This window comes from Arvicanthis niloticus, chromosome 8 (assembly GCF_011762505.2).
Source record: "Arvicanthis niloticus isolate mArvNil1 chromosome 8, mArvNil1.pat.X, whole genome shotgun sequence".
Taxonomy (NCBI): Eukaryota; Metazoa; Chordata; class Mammalia; order Rodentia; family Muridae; genus Arvicanthis; species Arvicanthis niloticus.
In genome coordinates, this window is record NC_047665.1 from 14,119,481 (window position 1) to 14,131,961 (window position 12,481).

The 12,481-nt window shown below is 46.1% G+C and overlaps 1 protein-coding gene across 2 annotated transcripts in view; it reads left to right on the forward strand.

The window, feature by feature from the left end:
- The first annotated feature begins 9,567 nt into the window (after positions 1 to 9,567).
- The window catches only part of Fgd3 (FYVE, RhoGEF and PH domain containing 3), a 62,224-nt gene continuing 59,310 nt past the window's right edge, over positions 9,568 to 12,481 (forward strand). Inside the window, exon 1 of one of the 2 annotated variants that reach the window (XM_076939052.1) lies at positions 9,568 to 9,708. The gene's annotated coding sequence lies outside the window, so the exon portion shown is untranslated. Of the gene's footprint in view, positions 9,709 to 11,699; positions 11,983 to 12,481 lie in introns of those variants that run through there. The other variant, XM_034511076.2, reaches the window with a different exon arrangement.

Consider the following 12,481-nt stretch of genomic DNA (forward strand, 5'->3'; position numbering starts at 1 on the left):
ACATCATAGACCACCTAGCAGTACATTCTTCCTTCTCCCTACTGAGAGTCACACCTCACTGGTAGAACCCATATCCATCATTCTAAAAGGAAAGGTCACTAGGAGATGTAGCTTTCAGCTTGACAGTCCTTGCAACCCAGAGTACAGAAGAATAAGCAAGTGTTGCAGGAGTGGTTTATGAGTGAAAATAGATAACAAGATAGCTATTTTAAGATTTATTTTTATTTGTGTGTGTGTGTGTGTGTGTGTGTGTGTGTGTGTGTGTGTGTGTGTTGAGGCTTGGTCTGTTGCTATGTACTGTAATGCTAACTCCTGTACAGGAGGGTCTAAGCCTATGAGTGAATTCTCATGTTTACCAGCTTCTATTGTGCAAACCTTGCTCCTTAACTTAAAACTATTGGTTAAATAAAAATGGCTACAGTCAATTACTGGAGGGATTAGAGGTAGGTGGGTTTTTGAGTAACCTGGTTGAGCAGGGCAGAAGCAAGAGAAAGGAAAACAAGGAGGAGGGAGGAGGAGGCCTCCATGAGGAGATGGACCATCCAGGAGAAACAGCAAGTGTCTGAGGTATATTGCTATGTGTGTGTGTGCAGGTGCCCAAGGAGGCCAGAAAATGATGTCAGATAGCCTGGAGCTGGGGTTACAGACAGTTGCTGGAACCCAAACTCAAATGCTCAGAAACGGCAAACACTCTTGACCACGGAGCCATCTCACCAGTCACCATAGAATGGCGTTTCTGCAATAAAAATGTCATTTGGATCGAGGTGTGGTGGTACATGCCCATAATCTTAGCACTTGGGAGGTTGAGGCAAAAGATCAAAAGGTCAAGGCTTCCCTGGGCTACCAATATGGTTCAAGGATAACCTGGGCAGCACAAGGGGTCTCTGGCTTCAAAGATAAAGTTAACAGTGTGGGAGATACAAAGGAGTGGTGGAGAGCTTTCTTACTAGGCATGAAGCTTTCGGTTTAACCCATAGTATTGCAAAAACAAATTGATGGATCAATAAAATTACAAACAAGATGTTATTTGCAGTTGTGTTCTGTGAGTACATAGGAGTGGTGTGTGTGTGTGTGTGTGTGTGTGTGTGTTCATGTGGGGCTGAGGGGGATGAGTGAAAGCCACAGGTCAATATCGAGTGTCTTGTAACTTAAATTTTTTTCAAATCCTAATTTTAATGACAGTTCGTTCTTAAACGCCTTGACCTCCCTTGTAGCCCACCATCCACCAGAAGTAGTAGAAAAGAAAGGGTACAGGGAAAAGTGTATCTGTTTAGAAAGGTTCTTGGAGCAACTCCCATCTGTGTTGTCTGGAAATCAGCAGTTCAGTTCACAGGTTAGTGGCAGCAACTCCATCCACTCGCAAACACCTCACGGATACACCAACTGTCCAATCTTGGTAGAACCGGGATAGCAAACACGAATCAGCAGCAGTGACATGGCTCCAGTCAGTAGGAGGGACCTGAAGGGACACCAGGAGAAATTCTTGGCTATGCCTCTCTCAGGAAAGTAAAGATCAGCACAGAAAAGAGACCCACAAGCGTTGCACAGCTAGCTGTACCAGCAAGCCAAGCTCTGTCTCAGTCACTCCATGGAGTCCTATTTATACCCTCCAAACATCACATGTCCTCCACGTGCCTTGTCTCAGCACATGCATCCAACCAGTCCGAGTCCTTGGAAGCAGCAACAAACTGCAGCACACCACCAGAAGTTTTTTTGGTGCATTTCTCTCTATGGAGTCCTGACAAATACAGCTCAACTACTCAACGTAAGGCGGACCAATACATGCATGTTGTTAGCAAAGACTCCATCACGTGTCCTTTCACGTGCTTGCTTTAACAGAACATCCTCTCTCCTGTGTCTGCTTCAATGAAACATTCCTTCATGTGTCTGCCCTAGCAAAACACCATCCAACCTACTTTCCAAAGAACCCTTAAGTTTCCACTCCAGTGTCTCTCTCAACAGCCTTCCTCTTTCTTTTCAGCAGTGAACGTACAGTGTATCAATTCAGCGGAACTGGCTGTTCAGCCAGCCCCAGACACACACTGGGGATCTGAACTCAGGTCCTCACACTTGCACAGCAAGCTGTTTACTAACCCAGCCATCTTGCCAGCCCCTGAATCGTCAATTTTGATGAAGCATAGTTAGGGGATTAGTAAGTCTTCCCCAAAGAACACGTGTGAGTCTGGAAAAAAACAATCATAACAGTGAAACAAATTTTTAAAAAATGCAACAGCCCGATCCACTGAGTGCTTTGGAAGTGTCCCAGCTGCACCAAACCAAATATTTATGGAAATTGCTGCTGTTGGATACAGAGAGCTGTGCTGCTCTCGCCTGGAAAAGCTGCTATCCATCTGTTTCTTTTTGTTTTCAGACTGGCCAGTTTTTATTGATCCATCTTTAAGTTGGCAATTGTTCTTCCTGCCTTTGGTGTCTTTTGGAAGTGCTCCTCTTATCTCCTTAGGCTTCTCGATTCCCAAAGTAGAATTTCCTCTTGGTTCTTCTGCATAACCTGTCATTGAATTTCCCTATTTGCTGAATTGTTACTGTCGTGCATATGTTTTTGCTACTTAATTTTTCTCAAAACTTAAAATCTTTGAATTTCTACTTTAGAACAGCTGCCTTGAAGGCGTTGTCTGTTAATCCAGTGTCTGGAGACAATGGGGTACAATTCTTTCTGATTTCTTTTTTTCTGGACGTTTGTTAAATACTTGGCATTTGAAGTACAGCATTGTACCAACTCAGTGTGTGTGTGTGTGTGTGTGTGTGTGTGTGTGTGTGTATGTGTTCGCTCTCAAACTCTGTCTCCCTGATGATGTGTGGCTGTTTTGTTTTATTTTTATGCATAAGCCTTGCTTCCCAGCTTTGGCCTCTGTGACTTCACAGTTGAGCATTCAGCCAAAGGCTTGCCAGCTTATACTCAGAGCCAAGATGGCTCCTACCCTTGGCCGAGATCTGTGTGTTTTGAGCAGAAAATAGAGTTCTCACCATGACCACATTGAAGTCTCTGGCTTCTCTACTAGATTAGAAATGAATCTCAATAAAATGACCACACAATCCAAAGTATTTCATCAAGACAAAAGGCTTTATTTTTGCGGAAGGGTGAGTACCTGTGTCAGATCAAGTATCAAGCACGCCCAGCATGGGTTTTAGTCCCAATATGAATCAGTCCTGTGCTTCACTCTGAGGGGTCAGAGCTAGGCTTCATTTGTACACAACTGGCTAAGGTAAAGCTCTGCAGCTGGTAAGCAGAATGGAGATTTCAGCCCTAAGTGCAACCTTGCACGAATATTTTGATTTAAACAAAGTTCTGACCCTGGAGGAATTTGAATTTCTGCCAAGTGGCTTCTTTACAATTTTTTTTTTTTTTTTTTTTTTTTGAGACAGGGTTTCTCTGAGTAGCCCTGGCTGTCCTGGAACTCATTCTGTAGACCAGGCTGCCCTCGAACTCAGAAATCCGCCTGCCTCTGCCTCCCAAGTGCTGGGATTAAAGGCATGCACCACCACTGCCCGGCTACAAAATTTTTTAAAGCAGAGTTTTGTCTCCCTTAATCTTTGGATAGAGAAGACAGCACAAAATAAGAAATAGAGAAGAAGAAAGGAGTCCATTTCTTTTACATGACCCACAATCGGAAAAGGGAAAGGAGGTGGAGAGAGAGGAGTGGGAGCAAGCTCTCAGGGAATCCCTGACTACAAGACACTAATCTCATGACAGGAACCTCACAACCTCCTAAGGCTTCACTTCCAAATACCCTCAAATGTGTGAGTGAAGTTGCCAGGGGCCAGAGAAGAAACTTTTTTCTTTCTTTCTTTCTTTCTTTCTTTCTTTCTTTCTTTCTTTCTTTCTTTTCGGAGACAGGATTTCTCTGTGTAGCCCTGGCTGTCCTGGAACTCATTCTGTAGACCAGGCTGGCCTCAAACTCAGAAATCCGCCTGCCTCTGCCTCCCAAGTGCTGGGACTAAAGGCGTGTGCCACCACTGCCCGGCTGAAACTTTTCTAGCATACTCTGGACATGGGTCCCCTATCAACTGTTATTGCACCACCCTGTTGGTGAAGTCCTGACAGGGACTCCAGTTCAATGGGAAAGATGTGAGGAAGTAGTGGCTGCTGGCTTGGGGAGACTGAGCTGAGAATGAGCTGGAATGTCTGAATGGATTTCTTTGAAGTGACCGCAGTTATCTCCTCTCTCTGAACTTGTATGTGGGATGGGTGCTACCTCAGATTAGAGGCCTCCTCCCTCCATGTTGTGAGATAGCAAACATGTAAGCTTGCTCTTCAGCCCATATTAACTGAGAACAGAAATACTGAATCCCATGGACATCATTATATGCCATTAATTTGAAACATTATACAGTACCTGCCAGGCAGAAAGATGCTCACATTAATTAATGGTAATATTAGAAATTGCAATGTTACTACCATAAAAATCTCTTCAGAGCATCATGTGGTACACACACACACACACACACACACACAAAGGTAACAAAGGTAGACCTTAGATTGGGGTTGATGGCAGGAGTCCACTAGTGCCACCCAGTGGTGAGTACTGGAATTTTGGACAAGGCCCCTGTCAGTTGCTATGTACGATACCTATTGTTAGAGACAAAATTACTGGCTTGCAAGTGGACATTAACTGGAACACCACTAAGCCTGAGGATCCTAAAATAATCTTGAAATCTGAATCCCCACGACACATTAGTGACAGCAAAGAGATAGTCTAGGGAAGACAGTGCGGAGAAGAGATCCACAGTGAGAAGGCACATTCTGTGAGGGATGCCAGCGGGTGCTTGAGCACACCCACAGGATGACTAGAGAACCATCTGGGGGTCTGCCAGGTCTATGGCCACAATGATGGTACCCCATGAGCAGTCCCCACTGAGCTGTAGAGCCGCTTAATTTAGAGATAGCGATTTTACAGTGAGTGGCTAACATCTAACCCCAAGGCCTACTAAGAAGAAACTCGGAGCCAAGGCACCAGATGGGCCAACCGTGGGCAGCTTTCTTTGCAGTGGTGGAAGGATTGCAAATGCTAAGAACCCTTGTTTTAGAACTTCACTGACTTATAAGCAGTGACCAGTGGCTTGGCAGTGGACAGACAGCAGAGGGGAAGTGGGTTATTGACGGGAAACCCAAGTGGGTATGGCCCTGTGTAACTCATGACTGACACCTAAGGAACCCTTCCAAGATCAATGATCAAAGGATCTAGTAGGTGTATGCCCTAGGAGACTAAACTAGGTGCCCACCTGGGTTTGACAGATGGGAGGACTTGGTAGGGACAGGATGCTTGCAAGACTTTCTGACACCTTCTGGGGTATAAAATGCTCTCGATATTTTTCTTGTCAAGTCAGATTTAACAGTGCTTGCCTGTAATCCCGCGGACAGGAGAATCCCTGAGGATTGTTGGCTAATTAGTCTAGCTGAACTGGTCAGCTCCAGGTTCAGTGAGAAGCCTTGTTTCAAAAATAAGGTGGGACTGGGGAGAGAACAGTGGTATAACATTTGCCAAGCAAGTTCAAGGCCTTAGGTTCAATCTGGGCCACCAAAATGGTGACAGTGATATAGGAAGTAATTGAGGAAGCCCTTCAGCATCAGTCTCACACACGCGCGCGCGCGCGCGCGCGCACACACACACACACACACACACACACACACACGCACGCACGCGCGCGCACACTCACTAACTAATCATATGTTTAAAAAATACCTGACATTGCAGGATGTAAATAAATAGAAGTCATGCCAAAGATTTTTTTAAAAGATGTATTTTTATTTAAATTGTGTGCCCCTAACTGGACAGCCTTGTCTAGTCTCAGTGGGAGAGGATACACCTAGTCTTGCAGCGACCTGATGTGCCAGGGTGGGGCCTCCCCCATCTCAGAGAGGAGGAGATGGGAATGGGGGAGGGGCCATGTGAACAAGGAATAGGAGGAGGGGGACTGTGACCAAGATGAAAAGTGAATGAATGAATGAATGAATGAAAGAATGGGAAAATTGTACGTATATATGTTTATGTAGGTGAGGGTTTGTACACATGAGTGTAGCGCCCAAAGAGTCCAGAACACAGCCTTTGGTCCTCAGGGACTGGACTTGCAAGGTGCTGGGAAACAAACTTGGGTCCTCTGTAAGGGTAACAGGTGCTCATAACCACCAAGCCATCTCTTTAGACCCACGCTTTAAAGTTTAAGTTTCCTTTGAGCAATGTTAAATTGCAGACAAGAAACACCACGAGGAGCTGAGAGACCCTGAGGGAAAGGGAAGGAGCTTGAAAGAGCCTCTTCTCCTTTGCACACACAGTCTGGCCAGTGTTCACATGTCACAGGGCCCAGCGGGCCACGCAAGTTGCCCTTAGCAACTGGCAGTGAAGGTCTCCAAAGGTCACTTCTCCAGCCAAGTTGAACCTGGAGAGCAGGAACAGCTAGGCCCTGGCCCAAGAACAGCATGGCTCCCTGATCTAGCCAGTATGATCAGGGTGCAGCTGGCCTGGCTCAGGGCTGCCTATTGCATAGGAAAAGGCGTGGCAAATGAAGGACACCTTCTTCGGAGTTTGACCAAGAAGGGTGTGAGGTTCTAGGAGAACGGTGTTATCTCCAAAAACAACCTCTGCGGACACCAGATATCCATGGCTCCAGAGTACTGGCCACACCGTGTTCCATGGAGAGCCAGGGAAAGACCTTTCTATTTGTTTATTCATTTCTTTGTTTTCATCAAAGGGAAACTGAAAGAAAGAAAGAAAGAAAGAAAGAAAGAAAGAAAGAAAGAGAGAGAGAAAGAAAGAGAAAGAAAACCCACTATCCAGTTCTTATCAAGGGTAGACGTCTTCGGGAGAAAAAAGCCTGGAGACACAGAAAAACACTCTATAATGGAAAATTTGGGGCCTGTGTTGGACGTGTTTGTTCCCATAAATGACTGTGTCCTGCTGAGTTTTGTTCTCTCTCTCTCTCTCTCTCTCTCTCTCTCTCTCTCACACACACACACACACACACACACACACACACCACTGAGTCATTTTCATTGCAGGCTTCAAGAACAATGTCATTTTGAAATCCGCAGTTCCCTGCAATGTACTCTCTCCAGCGTCCAGCCTCTCTCTTCTTCCTCAGAGAAAACCACCTCCTTCAATTTGCCTTCTCCGCAGTTCTTGCTTCCTTAATCCTTCAGCTGATTTGTTTATGTGTTGGTCTCTAAGTCAGCACACATGCTCTCCACACCACAAGGAATATGTACTGCAGATTGTGTTAGCACATCTACCTTTTTACGTGGGTTCTGGGGATCCGAACTCAGTTCACCAGGCTCCTGCATTGAGTACCTTTACTCATTAAGCTATCTGCCTGAATTTCTTGCTCACTTCCTTCTGAGACAGGCTGGCCTCAAACTCATGCAGCTGAGGGTGATTTTGAACTCTCAATTCTCCTCCCTCTATCTCCCAGTAGCTGGGGTTACCACTATGCCTGGTTTACTTGGTGTCCTGGAACTCAGGCTTTCTGTAAGCTGCATAAGTACTCTACCAACTGAGCTGTAACTACTTTCTTTGTAGCATTTGCCTATGCTTGCAACATTTTACAAGACCAATAGGCACTTCCAGTTTCCGCACTCGGCTTGGGTCCTCACCCTTTGGTCACCGCCTCTCGCTCTGATTCAGAGGAGAACGTGGTAGCATTAACTCCTCCCCAGCTAATCTGTTGAGCTGGGAACAACCTTCAGCACTGGGGTACTACCCTGAGATATATAATGTATCAGACCCTCCCAGGCTCACAGGCCAGAAATGGCATCCTACCTCTCAGCCACATTCTCAGCCTATGCCAACACAAGATGGAACAAGCAATATCCTGGAGAGAAAAACACACCACAAAACAGAATTTGAGACGGCGTGATGATGTATAGCTGGAATCTCATTACTCAAGAGGCTGAGGCAGGAGGATCCTGCGCTATGTTAAAAAAAAAAAAAATCCAGAATTTGCGTTCTGTATGAGAAAGCAAAAGACAGAAATAAAATCTTGCTATATATATTGACCAAAAATCAAATAATTGCTTAATATTGCTATGTATATTGAATAAAAATCAAATAATTGCTTACTGGATCCATCACTGTGAATACTCTGCGAGCACCAGGTCCTCACAGCTGTAAGTCTAGCACTCGTGTGGAGATGGGTGCTGAGCTAGGGAAGTAGCCTGGAAACCCGACGGCTTGATATCCTGCAGTTCACAACCCACAAGTAGGAACGAGGGAGACCCTGTCTCAAACGAGGCGAAAGGTGAGAAGTGACTCCTAAAAGTTGTCCTCTGATCTCTATGTGCGCACTGTGGTATGTGTGCGCCTGCGCAAACACACACACACACACACACACACACTCTCTCTCTCTCTCTCTCTCTCTCTCTCTCTCTCTCTCATACAGGGAGAAGGAGGGGAAGAAAAAGAAGGAAGAAGAGGAGGAGAGAAAAGGGAAGGAAGGAAAGAAGATGTGCCAGCTCTCTGTACACAGGGCTCTTTAGCCTTCTTGCCCTTCTGAAACAAAGGAGAAATGTCCCACAGGCATGGCCAGCTGCTGAGCTCTCTTCAAACCCTGCAGGTGAAGCTCAGAGTTAAAACATGACCCACATTTTTCTGTGTGCACAGAGAAACTCACACTCCTTAAACCTCAATTTTAGATTCTGAACTAAAAGCCTACTGTAGACTTAGATCCTCTGGCGGGAGGGAGAGGGCAGTTCTGTGTGACACTGGGTTAGCACCACTGGGAGCTTCTTTTGGGAAGTAGAATTTGAAGTGAATTATGAAAAGAGACCTTGTTTTAGGAAAACTTTTTTTGGTATTTTGAGACAGGGTTTCTCTGTATAGCCTTGGCTGTCCTGGAACTCACTCTGTACACCAGGCTGGCCTCGAACTCAGAAATCCACCTGTCTCTGCCTCCCAAGCGCTGGGACTAAAGGTGTGCGCCACCACTGCCCAGCTTTGTTTTAGGAATCTTAAAACAGTTTTTTTTTTTTTTTTTTTTTTTTTTTTTTTTTTTTTTCTTACTTTTGATGCATGGTCCATGAAGACCAGGCTAGCCTTCAACTCACTATATAGCCAAGAATGATCTCAAACTTCTGATCCTAGTGTTTCCAGCAAACACTAGGATTATGTACATGTGCCACCATTTCTGGTGTGTGTAATACTGGAGTTCGAACCCAGGACTTTCTACACGCCAGGCAAGCACTCTACTAATTGAGCTACATCCCAGCAGCCATTTTTTTTTTCCTTCTGGAGAGACAGATTTGGGCAATTAAATGAAGCCATCGATGAAGAGCACCTGTGACTAAATGAATGTCCCAGAAACAAAGGACATTCTCTTCCGTTCTGTTTTTTATTTACAGTTTGTCATCACAGCAGGAGGAAAAGAGAGAGTGTTTCCCATTGCCCTCCCCCACCACATGCTCTGCCTGCCCCACATTTCCAGAAATTGTTTTTTCCAATTGCTAACCACAGCTCTGCCATCCTGCCTATTTTGAGTGACTCCCTGTGTTGCTGTGTCACCCTCTGGTTATTTTGGTGACCACATGACATGCAGTGTGCCTCAGCCCTTTGCATGAAGGGCTCCTCAGAAGACAAAGACATTCATCCCAGACCTCAAGCCAATGCTGTTATTTTCAGGGATTTTCCCGACATAGCTGAGGCCAGATGGGGACATTACAGCTTCGAAGCCAGAGCTGCCTCCAGGGGGAAGGATTGAGAGGTAAGCATTTTCTGAGGGCTAAACATCCCCTTGGATTGTAGTCTCTCGTGCCTAACACTGCATGCAGGGTCACACACAAGGAGACCCTGCCACTTTGTGGGCAGCTACAGCTCTGGGATTGGGGTACAGATCATCAGGTCAACTGTGCCCCTTTCCCTAACATGACACTCAAGAACAAATCAGAAATGTGGACATAAAGAACAAGGACATAAAGAACAAGGGATCTGGGTCTTGGTGTGAGGGTGTAGTCCAGTGTTTGCCTAGGATGCAGAGAACCTTGAGTTTGATCCCCAGCACCACATAAACTAGATATTGTGTCACTCACCTATAGTCCCAGTACTTGGGGGCAGAGGCAGAAGCATCAGAATTTAAGGTCATCCTCAGCTATGTGGTGAGTACATGTCTCAAACAAATAAAAATAATTAGCTAAATAAACCTCTAGGCAAACAAACAGAACAATAAATAAAAACAGAACAAGATCTGGAAAGACATAGGTCTGCATGCTCTGGTATTTTTGGCTGGCAAAAAAGTTACCTATCCTTCTATAAAAGAGCCATGTGGCCACGTAAAAATGAGTCACCATCTGTGGTCATCATCCTGGTTGCCAGCTGAGGCTGGGTGGGCCTGTGGTTCAGGGCTGGAGAAGAGAACCTGGCATCCTGAGGGAAAAGTAGTTCCTCATTATTGGTTTCCACCCATTTCCATCTCCAGTCAGGGTTTGAATGGGAGGAGAAGGTAGGGAAGGCACAGGAGAGAACAGACCAGGAACCAGGAGGACTGGGTGGAAATCGTCTTTTAGTAGTGGGAGCATAGGAATCAACATCGCAAAGACCGTCTACCTGTGGGGTAGATCCTGGTTAAAGAATAAAAAGTATATGCAGATAGCATACTCACCGAAATGACCTAGGCAATGACTGTGAGCTGGGCCCTGTATCAGAGACACAGGCTCCTCAGCATCAAGGAAGGAGAATGCAACCAGATATCTACACAGAGAGGTGAACAAGAGCCAGCTCTGGGATGCTCCTCGGGAGGACAGACTTTCTCTTTAGAATGGATTGCACTTAATTTTAATTTCACAGGTGGCATCTTAGTTATACAAGCATCTGACTTTCTGTCCTGTCACTGACATTCGAGAGGGGCATCGGTGGGACTTTGGGCTTGTTCTAATGAATTCCAGATATGTAATCAGATGTTGGGCATCTGGACAAATGAACAAAACCCAAGAGCTCTGGACTTGGAGTCAGAGAATTGGACAGGACTGGCCACCCAGAGCTGCTGTTCCATGACTTCTGGTCAGCTGCTGGGCACTCAGGACTGTGGGACGCCTCCAGTTTATGCTAGCTTCCCCTCTTATAACAAGCACACACCACAGTGTAGGCTGTCTAGGCTGCTTACATTACTAAATCACAAAACACAACACCATACACATACACTACATACCCACACCACAGATAGATACATGTCACACACGTGTCAAACACAGACATACACGATATATGCCCTACACACCACACAGTGTGCCTGTCACTCTCTCTTCATACTATACATGGCATGGTATATACACTTTGGAACAGCATCCATGTATAAAGATTTCCTTAAGGAAATGTGCATTTCACTATAACACAGACACTAAACACTAAACACAGAGTAAAGTGTCCCCACACCATGAAAAGGAATTCTTTGTTACATTAAGAGTGTTTAAAGATCCCGGAAGCCTCAGGACCCTGAGAGTCTGCCAGAAGTGGTAGGTGCAATGATGGTGTCAAGAAAAGTAAGAAGCCTTTCCTTCTGCGCCATCCTGGAGCCCAAAGCCACGTGGATTCCTGTTCCCCCGGGGCCACTGGCCCCACTCACCACCAGCTCGGCACCACCAGCCTAGCTCCTTGCCGTGTTGCTATGGGGACTAGTCTGCAGCATCCCAGGCTGAGCCCCGCCTGCCTGCCTCCCCAGCTCTCCACGTGCTGGCTTTGTGAGGGCTCAGTCTCTGCAGCTGTGGCCAGCAGAAGACACGGGTGCTGCCAAGGAGACAGGACCACCCACCGGACCCCAGGAGGGGCTGATCAGGGCCTGGAAGCACAGCTCTGCTCTTGACATCTCTGAGGAGAACCCCCTACCCCCACCCCCAGCTTCCTGCCCTCCTGGACCCAGCTGATCTCCTCCGGAAGCTGTCCCTCTGAAAGTGTGCCAGCCTCCAAGGTTGCCTACTCCGGGGCTACGGAAGGCACGAATTTCTCTTGTTTGTTTTAAAACGACTCTCATTCCCAAAGGAAGTCAGTAAGTACCCTGAATTTCAAGTGGCTTTGGGACCTGGGCTGGGGTCTGTCTGTGTGACTGACTTCCAAGGGGGTGGAGCTGGCAAGACTTTTTCTGAGGAAGAGGAGGGTGTGTAATTTGAAGAGTGATTTATTCAACCCACTGCCTTCTCCGGAATAAGCTGTTAGTGGCCACTGTGGCTGGCTGCTGGGATTCTGGGGTCCCCAGCTCCTACGAGGAATTATCTAGGTGTTTATTGAACAATATATAGTAGGTTTTGATGCAATTTCTTCACCCTTGGCCCACTTTTCCAATTCTGTTTTCAAATGGACAGGGAGGGAAAATGGTGTGCTTAAATAATATAGTATTGCTTATAAGAGCCCCAGGACAGTGGGACCCCACGTCAGGTGACAAGCGTTTTTTTTAACCCCTTTTCTTTTTGTTAGCGTTTCTAAGCCACTAATGAAAGTGACTCTAAAGTCACTCTAATGAAAGTGAAAATAAATCAGGAGGGAAAGGG